Source organism: Oryzias latipes, chromosome 2, assembly GCF_053564925.1.
Source record: "Oryzias latipes strain Hd-rR chromosome 2, Olatipes_Hd-rR_3.1".
Taxonomy (NCBI): Eukaryota; Metazoa; Chordata; class Actinopteri; order Beloniformes; family Adrianichthyidae; genus Oryzias; species Oryzias latipes.
Window position 1 is genome coordinate 32,338,246 of NC_136238.1, and position 23,288 is coordinate 32,361,533.

The following is a 23,288-nucleotide window of genomic DNA, read 5'->3' on the forward strand; positions in this document are numbered from 1 at the left end:
GACTCTGAGCTCATCATACGTCTCACAGTTTGCACAGCTGCACTGTCTGTTTCTCATCCAGTAATACTGAAAAAGCAAATGTATGTCTCTCTCTTGCTGCAGCTACACATATATCTGCGTTACCTTTTCACCTGAACAGAGTTCCCTCGTTTATTACAGGAGTTACGTTCTAAAAAGAACCGTGATCGGTGAAATCAACAGAGAATGATTACAGATGTTTTAAACTTATGGTAGTAAAACTCCTCACTGCATAAATACACTTTTCTCGGACAGACATGAACATTTTCAGCCTTTTCTCTTGTTTAAATTCTTAAACCTTCATAGAAATGAGGTCCAGGATCTTAGAATGAAAACAAAGATCTGATCGATCAAAGATTTCTGTAGATCTGAAGAGCAGTGCTAGCAAATTGTGTTTCCAAAAAGTAATTGTTACATTAATCTAATCCAATGTCCCTGATTTCATTTTCATGTAGATGCAATCCTGCAGGAATTAAAAGAACATGGCAGCAGCTAAAAATGAAGTATAAAAACATAATTCAATCAGATCAAATTTGAGCATGTCATGGATGTAGGCTTTGTTGACAATATTTGACATATGAAACATCTACATAGCAATATCTAATGTTGTTTTCATTGTATATATGTAATTGACTGCAACGAAAAACGGTAAAACTCAAACAAAAACGTATGGGGAAATGACAAAAAATCGAGTCTTCTCAAAATCCTCGTACGAGGTAAATATAATTCTCTACGAATTAATGCAGCCTCCTCGTCTATTGGGTCCTCCAGAAAAGGACAAGCCATTCTTGTCACTTAGACCGTCTCTGTGTGACGGAAATGTGGGCAATGAAGGTTAAAGCGAAACATACCGCTTCGTCTTTAAAAAGGGGAGGGGACCGGCAGAAACCTTGAGTTTGGAGAATAAAACCTGCTCCCGACCAGGTTAGGTTCACAGCATAAGTAACCATGGACACTGACTCCGAGTAGAAGTTACCTCTCTTTCAGAAACGGGTTTGTACGGTGGCCCAGAAGGGTCACAACACAACACATTAACTTTACACACAACACATTAACTTTACACACAACACATTAACTTTACACACAACACATTAACTCGCAACACAACACATTAACTTTACACACAACACATTAACTTTACACACAACACATTAACTCGCAACACAACACATTAACTCGCAACACAACACATTAACTCGCAACACAACACATTAACTCGCAACACAACACATTAACTCACAACACAACACATTAACTCACAACACAACACATTAACTCACAACACAACACATTAACTCACAACACAACACATTAACTCACAACGGAAGTAAAGCTGCAGGGGAAGTGCTTTTATTCTGAAATTTCCACCGGAAGTTAAGCTGAAAAGGAAGTGCTTTTATTCTGAAATTTCCACCGGAAGTTAAGCTAAAATGGACGTGGTTTTATTCTGACACTTTCACCGGAAGTAAAGCTGCAATGGAAGTGCTTTTATTCGGAAATTTCCACCGGCCCTAGCGGCTAACTACCTAGCAGAAAGTAACTTCACAGTCAGCCTCGGAGGGAGCACGTTTCATCCAAGAGAGAAGCTAGCAGCGGTGAGGATTGTTAAACTCTTCAGAAGTAAGTAAAACAATCATGTATTATTACGATAATGTATTAACTACTGATATGGGCTATTAGAAATGTTTTTAACTGTGAGTTGTTCTTAAAGAGATTTTGCACATTCGAGGTTTGTAGTCTTATCACCGTGGACCCCGCGATGGCTGCCGCAGCCTGAGACTCTACGCAGTTACATGTGCATATCTTTGATCAGATCAAAGGGAAAAAAAACCTTATCAGATAACAAACGTGTACACACGGCACACTTTCGGTCTAAATAAATCATTTTGATACGCGCTGAACTTTCTAAAATACCGTAAACGACCTCTAAGAAATTCAGTTCCATGAATGTAAACAAATGAAGCTACGGCAAAGAGCCAGATAGTCTTCTAAATGTGGTTTGATTATTGTTATGAATATTATTAAGGTCCTTTTTGCTCATACATTTCTTAATCTATCGATGTGACCAGTGCTTTATTCTTGGGAGAAGGAAACGTGCCAACAACATAGCCGTGGTTGCCGTCAATGATGCGGTCAAGTCTGTGTGTGTGTGTGTGTGTGGGGGGGGGGGGGTGCGTGCGTGTTTTCAAGTTTCCTTAGTGAAATCCAAAAATTGCAACCACAATATAATCACCTATTCTTCTCCGTTTCTGTTTTTATCAGATAATGTTTTGTCCATATTGTGGGATAAACCTTGAGAGGGTCCTCTCCTACTGCGGCTCTTGTGGCAGAAATATCCAGTGTTTAAGAAGTCTTCAATCCGAAGGTATACTTAAGTAATTATATCAAGTATTGTATTTTTTTGTGTTGTGTTCTAAATTTTTCTTTAATAAAAAGTATTAGGACAACCAAAACATTTACTTTTTAACATAATACAATCCTGAACAATAAAACTTCACACACATATATACATACATATATATATATGTATGTATATATATATATATATATATATATATATATATATATATATATATACATTTCTTTGGGGTTTTATAGCTTTAGAAACCAATATATATATTTAAATTATTAAAATATTGTGACACACAGCAGGTCCGTCACTTGAAGCAGGAAGTACTCGAGCCAAGTCGTTGAACAGTTGAACTGTCAATCAACCTGGCTGCGCTGGATAACTGTTCGTGTCCCATACACCGCACGACTCCGACCAGTCTTAGAGAGGAAGAGGCAGAACGAGAAGCTAAGAGCGCAGCCTCCTTTCCGGCATAACAACCCCATTTGTTTAGAACAAGTTAACATTGCACGTGAGTCATCAACCTCTACCCTTTCCACACTTTAGGTGCAACAACAAGAAACAAACATAAAAGGAAGAATAAACTAAGGTGAAACAACAAAACTGCCATTTGCAAAAAAACGTCGGCAAATAGGATCGGTCCTGCGGAGCCCTAATTAGATCAGGGGACCTAATCCCACAATCCCCTGCTAATACATACCTAAAATGCACATGACCGCCACTACAATATGATATTAATATATTAATTTATATATTAATTTCTTACTTAATATATATACATAAATAATTAATATATGTATCATTTGGGATGGAGCAGTGAGGGGTTTTAAAAGGGGGACATTCTCTGAAACCAAGGACCTCCTTGTCAAGTTCTCTGATGATGAAGGTAGATTTGAGGAAGGTCTAGAGACAGGTGGTCCAAAAAGAGAATTTCTCTCCCTTTTAATGAAAACCCTGAACAAACGACCCATATTTGATGGTCCTGAAGACAGCCGATATCTTGTCTACAACTCCACAGGTATAGTTTTGCAATGACTATTTTCAAAAAACCAGAACGTCAGTCATAAAATGTTTATGAGTGACAGGTGATTTCCGTTTTTCCATTTTATTGAGCAGCAATCAGAGAGGATGAATACAGTTTGGCAGGAAAGATGATTGCCACATCCATTGTACACGGCGGACCTGGTCCTAATTTTCTCTCAAAAGACCTGGTCAACCACATCTCAGGGCAGTCCGGTTTCAATCCATCTATTGGAGACATCACAGATGAAGAAATAGGGAAAGTGCTGCAGCAGGTATGAAGGTTATCAATCGGATTCGGATAATTTTGTAGAAAAGAAAACGTTGAAAAGGTAGCAAGTTAGTTTCCTTAAAACTGTCTACTGAGTTTGAGTTTGACTTTATGTGTCATGCACTAATGTGGCCAGCCCGCATGGGCTTATACAACTACTACACTTTACTTGTCTACTGTAAGAACTTTGCAATATCATATCTGAATCCTTGAACTTGAAATGAGCGACACATGTTCCGCTTTTAGATTGAAGATGCTTCCACGTTAGAAATCCTGCAAGACCTGATTGTCCAGCATAGCACCATGTTGCAGACTGCAGGATGTTTGAAACGTGTTGTCTCAGTGGAGGAAAAACACACTGTTGTGAATGAGTACCTGAAGTGGTACATAATTGACAGGAACTGCACAGCAATTCAAAGGTATGGCATTTTATTGAAATTATAGAATAAATAAAAACATATGTTGCTTAAAATGCACTGTATTATTACATTTTAGGTTTAAAGATGGACTTGAAAGCTTGCAGTTTCTAGCAGCACTCCAACAGCACCCTGAGGTCCTGGCCCCTGTTCTCTGCCATTCAAATGTCCGGTTATCTGCTATGGACATGGAAGAGCTTTTTGAACCCCAGCTCAGTCCTCTCGGCAGCAACATGCGCATTCTGGAGAACACAGCAAGAAGTTTCTGGGCAGACTACCTTTTGGACTGTGAAGGTTAGTTAATATTAAATTTCAAATAATCCCAATTGTCTTTTTTTAAACAAAAAACACATTTTACAATAAATTTGTTTATGTTTACTACTTTTAGAAGATGACAGCTCTGTGACCCTGGAGGAAATCTTAATGATTGCCACAGGTGTGCCATGCATCCCTCCTGCTGGCATGGATCCTAAGCCACACCTTGAATTTATTGGCAGTTCAATGTTCCCCATGGCGAATACATGTGCCAACACTTTGAAGCTGCCTCTCTTGAATGACTATGACACGTTTAAAACAAATATGAACTTTGGGATTAAGAATTCCCCTGGATTTGGATGTTTTTAAACAGTCTGAAAAAGTCTAAAAAAAATAGCAAAGCAAACGAAAGAAGAAAGACAAGAGTGACACATGTTCAGGATGGGGAAATTTATTTTGCTTTTTCAAAGATTTTAAGTATTAAACAAGTGTTTTTTGTTCTGTATTTTATATTCCTATTTAAAAATGTTCCAGTGTTTCTGTGTGCCAATGGGTAATAGATGAAAATAAAATGTTTTGACCGTCCACTGTGTTTGTTATTTACACAAGTGATGATTATAGTTCAGCCATGCCTTTTAGGGTGATGTAGTAATCTACAGCTGACTTCCACTCAATCGGTGGTGTCAGACCACTTTGCTACGGTGGCCCAGAAGGGTCACAACACATTAACTTTATACACAACACACTAACTTTACACACAACACATTAACTTTACACACAACACATTAACTTTATACACAACACATTAACTTTACACACAACACATTAACTTTATACAAAACACATTAACTTTACACACAACACATTAACTCACAACACAACACAATAGCTCACAACACAACACATTAACTCACAACACAACACAATAACTCACAACACAACACATTAACTCACAACACAACACATTAACTCACAACACAACACATTAACTCACAACACAACACATTAACTCACAACGGAAGTAAAGCTGCAGGGGAAGTGCTTTTATTCTGAAATTTCCACCGGAAGTTAAGCTGAAAAGGAAGTGCTTTTATTCTGAAATTTCCACCGGAAGTTAAGCTAAAATGGACGTGGTTTTATTCTGACACTTTCACCGGAAGTAAAGCTGCAATGGAAGTGCTTTTATTCGGAAATTTCCACCGGCCCTAGCGGCTAACTACCTAGCAGAAAGTAACTTCACAGTCAGCCTCGGAGGGAGCACGTTTCATCCAAGAGAGAAGCTAGCAGCGGTGAGGATTGTTAAACTCTTCAGAAGTAAGTAAAACAATCATGTATTATTACGATAATGTATTAACTACTGATATGGGCTATTAGAAATGTTTTTAACTGTGAGTTGTTCTTAAAGAGATTTTGCACATTCGAGGTTTGTAGTCTTATCACCGTGGACCCCGCGATGGCTGCCGCAGCCTGAGACTCTACGCAGTTACATGTGCATATCTTTGATCAGATCAAAGGGAAAAAAAACCTTATCAGATAACAAACGTGTACACACGGCACACTTTCGGTCTAAATAAATCATTTTGATACGCGCTGAACTTTCTAAAATACCGTAAACGACCTCTAAGTAATTCAGTTCCATGAATGTAAACAAATGAAGCTACGGCAAAGAGCCAGATAGTCTTCTAAATGTGGTTTGATTATTGTTATGAATATTATTAAGGTATTTTTTGCTCATACATTTCTTAATCTATCGATGTGACTAGTGCTTTATTCTTGGGAGAAGGAAACGTGCCAACAACATAGCCGTGGTTGCCGTCAATGATGCGGTCAAGTCTGTGTGTGTGTGTGTGGGGGGGGGGGGGGGGGTGCGTGCGTGTTTTCAAGTTTCCTTAGTGAAATCCAAAAATTGCAACCACAATATAATCACCTATTCTTCTCCGTTTCTGTTTTTATCAGATAATGTTTTGTCCATATTGTGGGATAAACCTTGAGAGGGTCCTCTCCTACTGCGGCTCTTGTGGCAGAAATATCCAGTGTTTAAGAAGTCTTCAATCCGAAGGTATACTTAAGTAATTATATCAAGTATTGTATTTTTTTGTGTTGTGTTCTAAATTTTTCTTTAATAAAAAGTATTAGGACAACCAAAACATTTACTTTTTAACATAATACAATCCTGAACAATAAAACTTCACACACATATATACATATATACATACATATATATTTAAATGGAGGCATCCTCAAAATATAGTGTAACATTTTTATGGTTAAGAACAAGTGAGGGGTATCCTAAAACATAATAATCAAAATAATTGTGAAATTTTCAGTTTTGTACTTCATTAGTCATTGCTTAAATAACCATATGTGTAAATAATGTATCTACTTTTTTCTAACAACTTTTATTTTTTAATCCAGCAGGTCCTGAAGAAACTACCATGGATGAACTCATCTACAAATATTTCACAGATGGTCATACCTCTGATATAATAGTGGATTTACTAGCAACCAAACACAACATTTCAACTAGCCTCAGCACAGTAAAAAGAAGATTAAGAGAAGCAGACTTAACCAAGAGGACTAACTATACTCCAATTATTGCGGTTCAGGCAGCTATTTCAGAGGAGCTTCAGGGACCTGGGAAGCTTTTAGGTTACCGAGCAATGTGGCAGATTCTCAAACAAAAGTACTCATTTACAGTAAGAAGAAGTGATGTGATGAAGCTTATGAGAGAACTTGACCCATCTGGAATAGAGGCTAGATCTAGGAGAAGATTTGCAAGAAGAGCATACCATTCAATGGGACCAAACGAAGTCTGGCATGTCGATGGCTATGACAAACTGAAACCATTTGGAATCGCCATAAGTGGCTGTATTGATGGCTTCTCTCGAAAAATTATGTGGCTCACGTGTGGAAAGTCAAACAATGATCCTAGTGTTATTGCTCATAATTATATTAAATGTGTAGCTGAATTTGGAGTTTTCCCAGCGCGCCTCCGCACAGACTGTGGGACAGAAAACGGACTGATGGCAGCTCTTCATTGTTCCTTAAGATCAGAGCAAACAGATGACTTCGCTGGAAGCAGAAGTCATATGTATGGCACTTCGACATCAAACCAGCGGATTGAAAGCTGGTGGTCATACTTTCGTCGACAAAGGTTTTTGTCTTGTTTAATTAAGTCATCATTTATACTACACCCATGCCCAAAAGTTTTGAGAATGAGAGAACTGTTATCTGTTCACAAAGTCTGCTGCTTCGGGGGTTTTAGGAGTTTTGTCAGATACCTATCATCTAACAAAACACCTAAAAACCCTGAAGCAGCAGACTTTGTGAACACATAACATTTCTCTCATTCTAAATTCTGGCCATGGGTGTACATAGTGCGATAATTGTGTTATACCTGGCATTTTTACTGTAAGGGATAATAGGGATGAAGGTAATGCTCAATTTGGATTTGCAAATTAAGTTTACTTCCAAACTTAAGACTATTTTTGTACCCAATAAAAAATATTTTAAACACATCAAAACTCATATATTGAGAATTTAACATGTGGAAGTTACTATGTATACATTGTGTCATCTTATTGGGATTTTTGTTGATTAAAATTTAAGATAGCAGAACTGCATAGCTGGAAAAGAAATGCTCCGATTTATATCAACAGGACACAATTTTGGATGGATCTGTTTGGAGATTTGAGGGAGAGCCATCTGTTCAGTGGGAGTCAGGAACACACAAGGTTGCTCCGACACTGCTTTCTGGGTGTGCTACAGAAAGACCTGGATGAATACAAGCACCAATGGAACACTCACATCATCCGTCCTGTTCGACTGTCTAAGTGCCCTTCTGGAAAACCAGATGTGATGTACTACTTACCACACAGGTCCGTATTGCAAACCATGTTTGTAATAACCACAGTTGTATTCTATTACAATGCAGTGCTTTAAGCATGCTTTGTTTGATTAAGTGAACAAGAGTCAGGTGTGCAGCATTTGGGAGGTGAGCGCTGTGATATGCAATCACAGCGCATTCAGCCTTTAGTACTCTGGAGACTGCTCCCGCTGGTGACCAGAGACAGAGCTTTGACTGCTGACACTTGATTAATTTGGGCATTTCTTGGATGTTTTTTTTAGATTCAGTGGGATGAACTGTGGATTCACGGTATCCCCACAAACATTGAGCCAGCTTGAAAGACAAGTGCCAGGACCAGCAAGCTCAGCTGAGGATGACCTTCAAGACCTAGAAGAACTGCAGCGGCAAAGTACGGTGGCCCAGAAGGGTCACAACACAACACATTAACTTTACACACAACACATTAACTTTGCACACAACACATTAACTCACAACACGACACATTAACTCACAACACATTAACTCACAACACAACACATTAACTCACAACACAACACATTAACTCACAACACAACACAATAACTCACTACACATTAACTCACAACACAACACATTAACTCACAACACAACACATTAACTCACAACACAACACAATAACTTACAACACAACACATTAACTCACAACACATTAACTCACAACACAACACATTAACTCACAACACAACACATTAACTCACAACACAACACAATAACTTACAACACAACACATTAACTCACAACGGAAGTAAAGCAGCAATTGAAGTGCTTTTATTCTGAATTGTCCACTGGGCTGAGCGGCCAACTACCTAACAGAAAGTAACGTCACAGTGAGCTGTGGAGGGAGCATGATTTTTCTACAAGAGAAGATAGCAGCAGTGTTGCCAGATTGGGCGGTTTTGGTTCTAAATTTGCGGGTAAAATGGCTTTTGCCGGGTTTTCATAATTTGGGCAGTTTTAGGATTGGTTCGGCGTTTTTTCCCCCCTCATGAATTATAATAGCGGACTACGTTAGGCCGTGTGGCTGTGAACTTCTATGTACTGAAGCTCAGTAAACGCACCAGGCAGAGACGCTTAAGGGCTCTGTCATCTAACCTGTTGTTAGGGGGGTGCAACGCGTCGCCTCTTACAAATTGTGTTCTTTAAACCCTGAAACTGCGGCTGCGTGTAGGGGGAGCCACCAGCTAAAGTTATGGTCTGATCGCGACATGGATCGGTGTCTGTGTTTATCAATCCTTTTATTAGTAGTCTGAACTATCTTTTATTTTGAAAAATCATCAGATCGGGTGCTAAATCAGTCCAGTAGGGGGAAAAACTCACGGAAAGCTGTGTATTCTTCTTTCTCATGATATAATAAAAGGAGGACAGTATTGAATATTTCTTCAGCGGACCGGCCGTCTTTCATTGTGTGTCTGTGCGTGCGCGCGCGTGTGTTGGGGACCGCACGTGCATGTGTGAGGGGAGGGAGCGGAAGAAAGGAGAGGAACGCGCGTGCAGCGACAGAGAGGGGTGGGAGGGAGGAGTGTGCGTACATATTGTGTGTGTAAGGAGAATCGTAATAAAGAGAAAGTTTCTGGCAACACAGCTGCTAGCTTCTCTTGTAGCAATAACATGCTCCCTCCACAGCTTACTGTGACATTACCTTCTGTTGAGTAGTTAGCCGCTCAGCCCAGTGGACATTTCAGAATAAAAGCACTTCAATTGCTGCTTTACTTCCGTTGTGAGTTAAAGTGTTGTGAGGTAAGTTAATGTGTTGTGTTGTGACCCTTCTGGGCCATGAGTTAATGTGTTGTGTTGTGAGTTAATGTGTTGTGAGTTAATGTGTTGTGTTGTGAGTTAATGTGTTGTGAGTTAATGTGTTGTGTTGTGAGTTATTGTGTTGTGAGTTAATGTGTTGTGTTGTGAGTTAATGTGTTGTGTTGTGAGTTATTGTTTTGTGTTGTGAGTTAATGTGTTGTGTTGTGAGTTAATGTGTTGTGTTGTGAGTTATTGTGTTGTGTTGTGAGTTAATGTGTTGTGTTGTGAGTTAATGTATTGTGTTGTGAGTTATTGTGTTGTGTTGTGAGTTAATGTGTTGTGTTGTGAGTTAATGTGTTGTGTGTTAAGTTAATGTTTTGTGTGCAAAGTTAATGTGTTGCGTGTAAAGTTAATGTGTTGTGTGTAAAGTTAATGTGTTGTGTTGTGACCCTTCTGGGCCACCGTAGGTTTGACTTACTCTGCTTTCTCTGGTTTAACAAACCTCCCATTCTGAAACGGAAAACCCAGGGTTTCCCTGATTTCAGGGTTAACGCACTCAGAGTTTACACTTAACCTCCTTTCTGAAACAGGCCCCAGGTTTAGTTAGTCTCTGATGTGTTTTGTAGTCGAATCTGAACATTGGAATGAGACACCGTGTGATGACGTCACAGTAGCTGAAAGTTTCTTTTTTTAATTTGTATTTTATTTTTTATTTCCTGAAAATAAACTGTTTATTTTAAACTTTACTTACCAGTCAAGTTAAAATGGCTTTTTCTTTGCAACCATCGACGTCATCATGTGAGCGACAAACAACACTCCAGACCAGCTGGTGGCGCTAAAGCACGATGACGCTGTTAGCCAAACAAAGAAGAAGAACAGCACGAGGCGCTAGCAGCGTTAGCTTGTTAGCAGGCTAGCAGCGTTAGCTTGTGTTGAGAGGTCGGTGGTGTTTTGTTGGGACGTTTGTGAGGTTTTTGGACAGAAAGGACGATACGTGGTTCGTGTGGGAACTCTCAGCATTTCCCAAAGTGTCGTAAATGAGTGAAGGAGTGTTGAACGGAAAGACAACGTGGAATGCTGTGATTGTGAGACTAGCAGATGATCGATCGGAGCTGCAGTGAAGAGGACGGCGGTGTTTGTGGGAGTTGGAGCTGAAGATCGGAGCAGGAACCATGTCTTCCCTTCAGTCTCTGAGAGAGTTGATCAGCGAGCGACTAGCTGCTGCTGCTGACGAAATCTGCAGACTCTGTGAAGGAACCATCGTCCAGTACGAGCAGGAGCTCTGTCGTCAGCGCAGACTGCTGGATGTCATCTGGAAACCACAGCTGCAGCTCCACCACATAGGTATGTGACCTTCTTCAAAGAAACAGAGAAGCCCTTTGAGCTTCATGCTTTTCTGTTTGGTGACCCGTCTGTTAGTTGACCGCGGTCAAGTGAGCCGACATCTGCGGAAGTGCGGTCACGCCAGCCGTCACTGACTTTTAGCATGCGGTTAGTTTACGGTACACACGCCCAGCGAGCTGGAAAGACAGCATAAAGCGCAGACATCACCTATGTCACTGTTACCCATTATAGAAATGACATGTACTGTACTCTGAAATAAATGAGAGTTATTGCATGCCCTGTATCGTTATTTGATGTACAAATGTATTCATTTGGATTGCATGTCTGTTCATTCCATAATAAACTACCAGAAATAACGTGTTTTGTCTGAAATATAATAATCAGACAGATTCTAAAAGTGAGATTCAACACTGACAAGAGTGTTTTGTGGGTTGTTGAGCATGACATGGAATGGAATCAAGCAGAAATGAAGAAACTCCAAGTAAAATCACATCTGGTCCTGTCAACTCTTTCTAAAGTTGCTTCATTTAAGGTGACGCAAAACTTTCACTGGATTATTGTTGGGAATGATGTTCACTAATATCATAGCAAGTTTGAAGAAAAATGACTGGAGAATATTAGAGATATTAAAGTTATAGAACAATTTTGGTCTCCTCATTTACAGACAGTGTGTAATATGTAAACCTTACAAAATGCCACTTCTTTCAAAGGTGACGCAAAACTTTCACTGGAATATGGTTGGTAATGATGTTCACGATCAGATCAGCAAGTTTGATGAAAATTGACTGCAGAACACAGGGCTCCAGACTGCGACCCATTGCTCGCATTTTGCGACCAAAATTTGAGAGTGTGCGACTGAATTTTACATCCAGTCGCACATGTGCGACCAGTAAATTTGCCTCCCCCACCCTCCGTATTTTTTTATACATTAAATGTGGAAGGGGCACATCAATGATCAATGAAATAATCTGAGACGTGAGCGCACACGCACGCAGGCAGACACACACACTCGCGCACATACTCATGAAACGCGAGCACACACTCTCGCGTGATGCCCGTCTGTGAGGCGGCCACTGCGTGTGAGAAGAATAAGTCACTGTAAGTGGCTAAAATATGTGGACGGGGCGGGGCCTAGAGATATTCACGCGCGCGTAAAAATCTGTGGGAAGGAAACGGAGACAAATATCATCACAACCTGATATGTGCGTCTGAGCTATGAGTAAGTGAACTATTGATTCGTTCTTCCGACCTGCAGCTAGTGTACCAGTGCCGGAGTGTACAGCAGGGGTCTCAAACTCGCGGCCCGCGGGTTATTTGCGGCCCCCAAGATGATATTTTGCGGCCCCCGCCTTAAATGAAAATTTAATGTTACTGCAGCCCGCCAGTTTTAATGAATGACGATTTTTCATTGTCGTGCATGGAGATGACCAACCAATCACAGTGGGGTAAATGACTGTTGGGGGCGGGACAATGACAGGGCTTGAAAGCAGGACACCTGACAGCCCCCTCCCTCCCCGGACCACATGAAGGAATTCCTTACTTTCCTTTCTAGAACGTATCTATTCGCTCGTAATTTTCTAAATATATGCAGTCCGTGCTGAACTTTTCTCTGGGTCTCACAGAACCGGAGGAAGGTTTAGGGTTTTGGTTACGGTTACGGCGGCGCATCAAACGGTTTATGCACGGCTGTTACGGCAGCACACCGCTCCTGTGGGAGTCGGGTCAGCTGAGGAGCATAAATGTCCCCCACGTACGTGCGTGACAGCTAACGGGGCTTGAACTTTAAACACGTGAGGGCAAAAACAACATTAGTTTTAGACTCACTGAAAATACGTGGGGAAAATGCAACGATAGACGTGTTTGAGATGAACCGGCACCTCGCCTGGATCGTTGGGGAGACCAGGCCGGGGGGGGCCTGGTCTTCATCTCACAGCCCCCCCTCCCAGGCCGGGGGGGGGGCTGTGAGATGAAGACAGATGAAGGCGAGACTGAAGGACAACAGGAAGTTGGAGTTGTCCTAAACATTCAATTTAGTTTTAATATTCCTCTCCCCCTTAGTGTGATCTGTGTTATTATATATTTATTTTACGATTATTTTAATGTTTTGTAATGCATTTAGCCTTTTTTTAATGAATTGGTATTTTAAATTATTTTAATTAATCACTCAACTACAAAAACCATCAGGACACATGTCCCATAATGCATTGTTTTGTAGTCAATTGGGCAGCTTTCAGTCAGTTCAGTTTTCAGCTGTGTCCGGGTAGGTTTGCCCCTTGCTCCCACCCCTTTCTCGCAATATTTTTGTGATGATTGACAGTTGATGTTGGAGCAAAAACAAAAATATATGTCACACACCTGGTGATCTGTGCAGCGTTGAGTCCACCTGGGTGATCTCAAACACGCTTATTGTGCATCTTGGCTGCACCTATTTGGTGTCACAAAGATAAATTTCCATCCGTTTTGTTTACTATTTGTACTGTCATGACAGCGATGGTGCTGTCAGTTTACCTGTTGTTGCATTTTCAAAAGTGAAGAATAAAATGTGACACTGAATTAGAAACAGCACATTGTAATTTCTGCATTTATTATTAAAGTATTTATTCGTAATACAGTGGAAATTAGTAGATTTGGTTAGCATGTTGATTTACGGTATGCGCCCCTAAATTTTCTGGTTGTGCCCCTAAAAATTTCAGTTAGGGGCCACTGTGCTCCTAGTGAAAAAAGTTAGTCTGGAGCCCTGCGGAAAATTTTTTTTAAATTAATTAATTCAATCGGTTTATCGCAAGGCCTAAACAGTAGCTACCGTCACCAAGTATAAATGAGGAGTGAAGAAAAAATGCACACACTGTAAGTGCTTTGAGCGTCTGGAAAAGTGCAAATAAATCCAATGCCTTATATTTATTATACAGTTACAGCGGGGAAAATAAGTATTGAACACGTCAACATTTCTCTCAAAAAACATATTTCTAATCGAGCTATTGACATGAAATTTTCACCAGATGTCGGCATCAACCCAAGTAATGCACACATAGAAAGAAATCCAAACATTTATGTCCATAAATGAAGTTATGTGTAATTTTGATTTAGCGGTGCTGACCCTCATCCCAACCGCTTCACACTCGGCCGCAAACCGCCCCAATGCACGCTGGAGGTCCTGGCTCGATGAAGCCTATGGGACAACATTATCTGCAAAAAGCAGAGACGAAATCCTGTGGTCCCCAAACCAGATCCCCTCCGGCCCCTGGCGGTGCCTAGAAATTCTGTCCATAAAAACTATGAACAGAACCGGTGATAAAGGGCAGCCCTGCCGGAGTCCAACGTGGACCGGGAACAGGTCTGACTTACTGCCGGCTATGCGAACCAAGCTCCTACTCTGGTCATACAGAGACCGGACAGCCCTTAGTAAGGCTCCCCGGACCCCATACTCCCATAGCACCCCCCACAGGATACCACGGGGGACGCGGTCGAACGCCTTCTCCAGATCCACAAAACACATATGGACTGGATGAGCGAACTCCCACAGTCCCTCCAGCACCCTAGATAGGGTGTAGAGCTGGTCCACTGTTCCACGACCAGGACGGAAACCGCACTGTTGTTCCTGAATCCGAGGTTCGACTATCGGACGGACTCTCCTCTCCAGTACCCTGGCATAGACTTTCCCAGGGAGGCTGAGGAGTGTGATTCCCCTGTAGTTGGAACACACCCTCCGGTCCCCCTTCTTAAAGAGGGGAACCACCACCCCTGTCTGCCAGTCCAGTGGTACATTTCCCGACTGCCACGCGATGCTGCAGAAACGTGTCAGCCAAGACACTCCCACAGCATCCAGAGACTTGAGGTACTCAGGGCGGACCTCATCCACTCCCGGGGCCCTGCCACCAAGGATCTCGTTGACTATCTCGTTGACTTCAGCCCGGGTAAGATACAGGTCCACCCCAAAGTCCTCACGCTCTTCTTCTTCAAAAGAAGGCGTGTCAGTGGGATTGAGGAGTTCCTCGAAGTATTCCTTCCACCACCCGACAATGTCCCGAGTCGAGGTCAACAGCCCCCCACCTGCACTTAAAACTGTGCCTGTGGAGAACTGCTTTCCCCTCCTGAAGCGCCGGACGGTTTGCCAGAATTCCTTCGAGGCCCACCGAAGGTCCTTCTCCATGGCCTCACCGAACTCCTCCCAGACCCGAGTTTTTGCCTCCACAACGGTCCGGGCCGCAGCTCGCTTAGACTGCCGATACCTGTCAGCTGCCTCTGGAGTCCCACAAGCCAGCCAGACCTGGTAGGACTCTTTCTTCAGCTTGACGGCATCCCTTACTTCCGGTGTCCACCACCGGGTTCGGGGGTTACCGCCGCGACAGGCACCAGAGACCTTGCGACCACAGCTCCGAGCAGCAGCAGAGACAATGGAAGCGGAAAACGTGGTCCACTCGGACTCAATGTCCCCAACCTCCCTCGGTACCTGTTTGAAGTTCTCCCGGATGTGGGAGTTGAAGACTTCCCTAATGGAGGGCTCAGCCAGACATTCCCAAAAGACCCTCACAGTACGTTTGGGTCTTCCAAGTCTTTCCGGCCTCCTTCCCCGCCAGCGAATCCAACTCACCACCAGGTAGTGATCGGTAGACAGCTCCGCCCCTCTCTTCACCCGAGTGTCCAAGACACAAAGCCGAACGTCGCCTGAAACAACTACAAAGTCGATCATCGACCTCCTGCCTAGGGTGTCCTGATGCCAAGTGTATTGATTGACACCCTTGTGCTCGAACATGGTGTTCGTTATGGACAAACTGTGACGAGCACAGAAGTCAAAAAACAAAACACAATCGGGTTCAGATCGGGGGGGGCGGGGGGGCAGGTTAACTAATGTCACCGTTACATATCTTTTACAGAAAGATTTGTGTATGTTTAGTCTTTTTTAATGTTATAAAGTTCTTTTTACAAGCTTTATGCTTTGTGGTTGTTTGTGCTAAAAACTGTCCTCACTTTAGACGAGGTGCTGCAAAACAATTAATAAACTGTTAACAAAGTTAACTAATACATTTGTAACGCTTATAAGCAGTTTAGTAAAATGGATTTAGAAGACAATGGTCTGACTTTAGATGTTAATAAATCTTAACACTTTCAGGTATTTGTAAGACATCTAAAATGCTAATAAATATCTTACTAGCATCTGACACATTAATAAAGCCAATTAATTTGTTAAGTTAGTCAATGAAACTTATTAAGCTTATGAACACTTAGGCTTGTGTCAGGCATCTATAATGCTAATAAATGTCTTACTTGAACCCCAAACAATAATAAGACTTTTTAATTTGTTAACAAAGGTTGTTAATAAATTTTATTAAGCTTATTAACACTGACACATTTGTTAGGCACCTATAATATCAATAAATGTATCATTAGCATCTTAAAAACATCCTAATAATAATGCTTGTAAATGTGTTAACTAAGTAATTTAATAAACCTTATTAGACTTATTGTACTAATAAATGTCTTACTAACACCCTTTAAATTCATTTATAATGCTTGTTAATGTGTTAACAAAGCTTGTTAAGGAATCTTAATATAAAGTGTTACCGAAATTGCTTCTGTTTTCTTTAGCACAGCGACACACCACTGTGCTGAAAAAGGCCCCCCTTACACCTCCCCACTATGAGGAGAGCTGTCAATAACCTGTTGATTGAACCAGCTGAAGATAATACAAAATGTTGTTTTAATAATTTATTTAATACTTTCTCAAAGAAAATGAAATTACAGAAAAGTAATTCATAAATGGTGCAAACAGGTCTTTAATGTCATCTACAGCGAAAAATGCATTTAACGTTGATAATGTTTAGAGGACTTTTTTGTTAACTTTCCCCTCTTGCAAACTTTGCTCAGTTTACTATTAATACATGCAATTGTAGCCGGCCTCACAGGGTTCGGTGTCGGTAGATGTGAATGAAATTATGGCGCTCAGACACACACGTCTGTTCACTCCACATGTCTCTTTATCATAAATCTTGCACAGCAGAACACATGCCCCCTACAGTCCCACTACCGTAACTGCAGTAGTAAATGCATGAACATGAGACACTGCATGGGCTGCTACAGAATTGTGTTTTTAAAAGTAAGCTTTTGTCTACCCTTGTATTGATCAACTGGGATAGGTTTATATGGGATTAAGAAAGTAAGCAGTACTAGCAAATTGTGTTTCCAAAAAGTAATTGTTACATTAATCTAATTCAATGTCCCTGATTTCATTTTCATGTAGATGCAATCCTGCAGGAATTAAAAGAACATGGCAGCAGCTAAAAATGAAGTATAAAAACATAATTCAATCAGGTCAAATTTGAGCATGTCATGGATGTAGGCTTTGTTGATAATATTTGACATATGAAACATCTACATAGCAATATCTAATGTTGTTTTCATTGTATATATGTAATTGACTGCAACGAAAAACGGTAACGCTCAAACAAAAACGTATGGGGAAATGACAAAAAATCGAGTCTAGGTCTCAAAATCCTCGCGCGACGTAAATGTAATTCTCTACGAATTAATGCAGCCTCCTCGTCTATTGGGTCCTCCAAAAAAGGACAAGCCATTCTTGTCACTTAGACCGTCTCTGTGTGACGGAAATTTGGGCAATGAAGGTTAAAGCGAAAAATACCGCTTCATCTTTAAAAAGGGGAGGGGACCGGCAGAAACCTTGAGTTTAGAGAATAAAACCTGCTCCCAACCAGGTTAGGTTCACAGCATAAGTAACCATGGACACTGACTCCGAGTATAAGTTACCTCTCTTTCAGAAACGGGTTTGACTTACTCTGTTTACTCTGGTTTAACAAACCTCAGATTCTGAAACGGAAAACCCAGGGTTTCCCTGATTTCAGGGTTAACGCACTCAGAGTTTACACTTAACCTCCTTTCTGAAACAGGCCCCAGTAGTGACACCCAATGACCAAAATTTTGTCAAAAAAAATAGGTTGAAGTGAAGTGCTGAGCTTTCCAGGAAAATGGAAACCATTTTATTTGTTCACAGAGCTGAATGCTTTGTATGTCATCAACAGGTTGCAGTGCTGAAAGAATATAACATTCAGCACCACTGTGTGACTCACCATAAGGAAAAGTGTCACCATTTGCAGTTAAGAAAACAAAAAAGATTTAGCAACCATTAGCTGGACCGATAAATAACCATTTGGATTTACTGCAGTCATGACGTCAGTGATGGAGCAGTGAAAGCTAGCTACCTTATTGCAAACAAGTTGGAGCAAACATCAAATCCATTTTTAGATGGTAAACTTATTGAAAAATGCTGAAGGCTGCAGAAGTCTTGTTCCCAAAAAACAGTCGACCTTAAACATGAGTCTGTCAAGAATTACGATCAGATCCAACATCTCTGAGGAAACATGGGCAGCCATATGAAGGAATCCAAGCATTTATTGTTTTTTTCAGTCACTATTGATGAAAAAACCAACATCACATATAACTGTGAATATTTATTAGAGGTGAGGAAGAGACCGTCACAGCAGAGTTTCTTGAGTTGATGGACACAACAACAGCTGATGACATAGTCAGCTCTCTAGTCACTGCGTTGGACGATGTTGAAGTGAACTGGTCACATGAAGTAATTTTGGTCCCCGATGGCGCCCCATCAAAGATCAGTGGTGCTTAACAATACACAAAGTCTTCAAAACATAAAAAGGGCTTCTTCTTGTGTTTCTGCAGTCCTCCCCCAGCACTGGAGTACTGAAGAGGAGGATCCCTGCAACCAGCAAAGGAACTTCAGAGTGGAACAAGATGATCCAGAATCTCCACATTATAGAGAGGAACTGCAGGAACCAGAATCTCCACATTATAGAGAGGAACTGCAGGAACCAAAACCTCCACATTATAAAGAGGAACAGGAGGATCCAGAAACTCCACAATTTGAAGATGAACAGGGGGTCCCAGAACCTCCACAGATTAAAGAGGAGCCAGACAAACTCTTCCTCGGTCAGGATGAAGATCAGATTGATCTGAAGCAGGAGACTGATACCTTGATGGAGATTGCTGCTTATGAGGAAGAGGAGAACAGTGAAGCAGATCTAAAAAATCAGCAGAGCTTTAATGTAACTGATAGTCAGGATGAAGAAGAAAACCAACATGAAGAATCAACATCAACTACACATGAAGAGACAGAATCAACATCAACTACAGATGAAGAGACAGACCCACAGAACAGAGATCAGAGGAAGAGAAGAGACAGAAGTCATGTCCAAAGTGTGGACAGCTCTCACATGTCAGCAGGTCAGTGTGACTATGATGTTAGAAAAAATCCCAAGAAGACAAATCTTGGTAAGAAATACAAACAATCTCCAAAAGAAGAAAAACTTTCCTCTATCAAGTCTGGTAAAAACTCAAGAATAATTACTTACCCGTCTGACTACATGGAAACTGGGTCTGATGAAAGATGTTATATCTGTAAAGAATGTGACAAAAGCTTTTGTAACAAATCTCTGTTCCGAATTCACGCAAGCATTCATGCAGAAGATAAGAGATTTTCTTGTAAAGAATGTAAAAAAGGTTTTAGTCGTGTATCCCATCTCAAAGCACACATGAGAATTCATACAGGAGAGAAGCCTTTCTATTGTAAAGAATGTGAAAAATGTTTTAGTTACTTATCTACTCTCCAAATACACATTAGAACTCACACAGGAGAAAGGCCTTTTTCTTGTAAAGAATGTAGAAAGAGTTTTAATCAAATATCTAATCTCAACAGACACATGATAACTCATACAGGAGAAAAGCCTTTTTCTTGTAAAGAATGTAAAAAATGCTTTAGTCATTTATGTAGTCTCAAAATACACATGAGAACTCACACAGGAGAAAAGCCTTTTTCTTGTAAAGAATGTAAAAAAGGTTTTAATGATTTATCTAATCTCAAAAGACACATGAGAACTCACAAGACTTTCTCTTCACAAACAATGTAATAAAGGAGTTAGTGTAAACTCTAAATTCTAAACTTTTCTGATAAGATGTCAACTACTCAACCTCTGCACCACAGTCAAAGACTTTAATTTTACAAGAGGGGAAAAAGTTCTGTATCTCACAAAATGTGAACATTTTTTTAATGTTTAAAACTCCTGGGGTGAAACCCCAATGTTCAAATGAACTCCATAGCAACCAGAGTTTTCATTTCAAGTACACAGAACAACAGGCGGATTTACCACTTTGATGCAGTAACTCTTTTAGAGGCACAAGTGAGTATTTAATGTGTAAAAATTAAATGAAGTTTTCTAAATACTTAATTGTTATAACATGATATTCTTACTTTCTAGGAATTCTCCTTGGGTTTTCATTTTTACATCAAAAGCAAAAAAGTAATGGATCAATGCATTTGAATCTTTGTGTATTGATATTAGAGAAAGAGTTTTACTGCTGACAAAATATGTACAACTTTTTCACAAAATGAATTGTTTTAGATATACCTGTAAATAGAAATGAGTTGTTTGTAATGAGTCATTAGAGCTAATTCTTGAATGTATTCACTATGGTTGAAATGTTTCTTATACATCTTTGATTCTAACACTTTTAATGTGATCAGTGAACATTTAATAAATATTTGAACACAAAGCAGTGACTACAGTATATATATATAGAAATCATTTAGTAGAGATGGGTATCGTTAAGATTATATAAATAGGACTCCTCTTATTGATACTGTTTTTAATCTTGTTTTCTTATCAATATTTTTATGTGTAAAAACAAGGATGGAGAAGACAAATAATCTTTGTACATGAAAACCATTTTAGAACCATTTAAAACATAATGCATTTGTAGCCCTGATTAATTTGAGACGCATACATCTTACATACAGTCCCCGTATGTAGACACTAGGGGAAAACACCCTTTTGAGAGACGCTTCCTAAAGCGTTAAGGAAGGAGGACGTTTCTTCTAATGAGTTATATCGCTAGAGGAGACACGCCAGCTTGGGAAGCCTGGCTGATGGTGGCGGAGTGCAACGCCATCTTGGTGAGGTAGTCGGCGCCCACATGACAATGAATTCTGTAGCCTTTGGTAGCATCTAAGTGGCTTTTATATAATTTATATATTTTCATATTTCTATATATTTATACGTATATATAACATATATGTATATAATTTATATATATACATATCATTTGTTGTTAAATAAGAGATAGTCGGCCTTAAAATCTCAAACTTTAATGAAAAATGCATTGTTACAGGATTTGTTACAAATAAAAAATGATTACAAAGAATTTTCAAAAATAATTTGTAAACATTTTGAAGTTTTAGACCTCTTTGGCATGTAATTTAAATTATTTAGAAGAGCCCAACAATAGGTATAGTAGCTATAGTAAGTCAATGATAATAACAATATATAATAACAATAAACAATAAGTCATTAATAATAATAAAAATGAATCAATAATAAATAACAAAAAATCCATAGAAAGTCAATAATAATAAATGATAACAATAGGTCATTAATAAGTCAATAATAATTAATAATAAGTCCAAAAGTCAACAATAGCTTTACCCTACGGATTCATGCGAGTGATGTAACACAGATGGTAACACAGATGGGATGGTGCCGGGTTTCAATTTTAATGTGTTTTGAAGTCAGCACCTCTCCTGTCTCTCATTCTCCTAGAAACTAAAGTCTTAGAAAAATTGGGCAGTAGAAAACCTTGAGCACTTCAATAACCCCTTAATTGCAGGTTTTTCTTTCAGGTTCCATAAATGAAGCTATGGTGTTTCCTCCTCTCCCCATGGCCAGTTTTTCCCTTTATACATTTATCTAAATATCTTCACCTATTAAGTTCAATTCCTGAAATGAAATAACTTTTAAATTATTCACGATCTTCTATGTAAAAGGAGTATCTTTAGCAACTTAATCATGTTATTTTATAAGTTTAACAATTATTTAACAACAGCCAATATTGATTATTCATACTGAGTAAGCAGGTGGAGACCATATACTTTTTCTTCCAGTCCAGACTTCACTTTGTAGCTGTCAAGGATGTGGTTTTCCCAGGGAAAAAAATTACTAGCTGTGTTTACATGGGCAAAAGTCATCGAAAAGAACATCTGATCGGAAGAACACACCGTTCAGAATAGTCTGCCCCGATCAGACTCGTTCGGATCTAAATTTCTTTCTGATGGAGATAGGTGGGTTATACCCATTGTTTATCCGATAGTTGTTCATGTAAACGGTCATTCCAATCGTGTGTCACTACTGCTCTGGTTTATGTCATGCATAGAGGGTGTTTCGCTGAGAGAAAGCTTTGGAGCGCATACGGGACGACCAGCTGCTCTGCGGACGCCCTGTGAAAAGCGTCGCTCTTGCCCCGTTGTCTCTTCACCTCTCCCCTCTCAAATTCAAATTAATTTTATTTATATAGCACCTTTCATGACAGCAAAGACAGCTCAAGATCCTGTACATAAAAAAAATAAAATAAAATGCAATAAAATACAATAAGATACATTGAATTAGCCCCACACAATAAAATACACAAAAGACAAACACCAGTGTAAAATAAATAAGTAAATAAATAAATAAATAAAAAGATAAAACAGTGAAACCAGAAGGCGCCGTGCCAGGATGCAGATTGCAGCATTTTTGCGGCATGGATTTTGTGTCCATCAAACAAGGCTGATGTTGTTAGTGCATGTTAGCCTCTCTTAGCCTGGCTTCTTCCAGCTCCGTTCTTCCACAAAAAAGCACTGACCACGTGGATTAGATATAAAATGATGAGCAAACAGGCGCTTCATTATATGCATAACATTAATAAAAGCACGTTTGGAAGATCGCCTCGTATATAACCGAGCTGCTGCATAAATATATGTGACAGCAAAGGTTTGTTTACAACGGGACAAATTTCCCTTCCGGTTTTCTCGACACTACTGCGCATGCCCAAAGGATTTATTCCGACCAAAAGTGTGACCATGTGAACGTTTGTTCTAATCGGAAAAAGGTTTTCTGTGCCCATGTACACGGTTGAATTTTGATCCGACAATTGATC

The 23,288-nt window shown here is 40.0% G+C and overlaps 1 protein-coding gene and 4 long non-coding RNA genes across 6 annotated transcripts in view; 4 read left to right on the forward strand and 1 right to left on the reverse strand.

Annotated features, from left to right (window-relative positions):
- LOC101164420 (uncharacterized) overlaps positions 1-23,288 on the reverse strand; it is a 736,165-nt gene that overhangs the window by 460,366 nt on the left and 252,511 nt on the right. The window lies entirely within an intron of this gene.
- The window catches only part of LOC144988601 (uncharacterized), a 59,875-nt gene that overhangs the window by 20,122 nt on the left and 16,465 nt on the right, over positions 1-23,288 (forward strand). The gene's annotated exons all lie outside the window — the stretch shown is intronic.
- LOC144988459 (uncharacterized) lies at positions 3,912-5,015 on the forward strand. The gene is made up of 3 exons (XR_013652390.1): positions 3,912-4,078; positions 4,155-4,369; positions 4,464-5,015. It is a non-coding gene; the product is annotated as an uncharacterized LOC144988459 (long non-coding RNA).
- On the forward strand, positions 5,280-8,615 carry LOC144988157 (uncharacterized). 2 transcript variants are annotated; one of them, XR_013651988.1, is made up of 5 exons: positions 5,280-5,644; positions 6,287-6,389; positions 6,746-7,484; positions 7,990-8,208; positions 8,459-8,615. It is a non-coding gene; the product is annotated as an uncharacterized LOC144988157 (long non-coding RNA). The 2 variants fall into 2 exon arrangements; XR_013651989.1 differs by lacking the exon at positions 6,287-6,389 and having other exon boundaries at positions 5,284-5,644.
- Positions 8,728-20,873, forward strand: LOC144988324 (uncharacterized). Its single transcript, XR_013652191.1, has 2 exons — positions 8,728-11,294; positions 18,987-20,873. It is a non-coding gene; the product is annotated as an uncharacterized LOC144988324 (long non-coding RNA).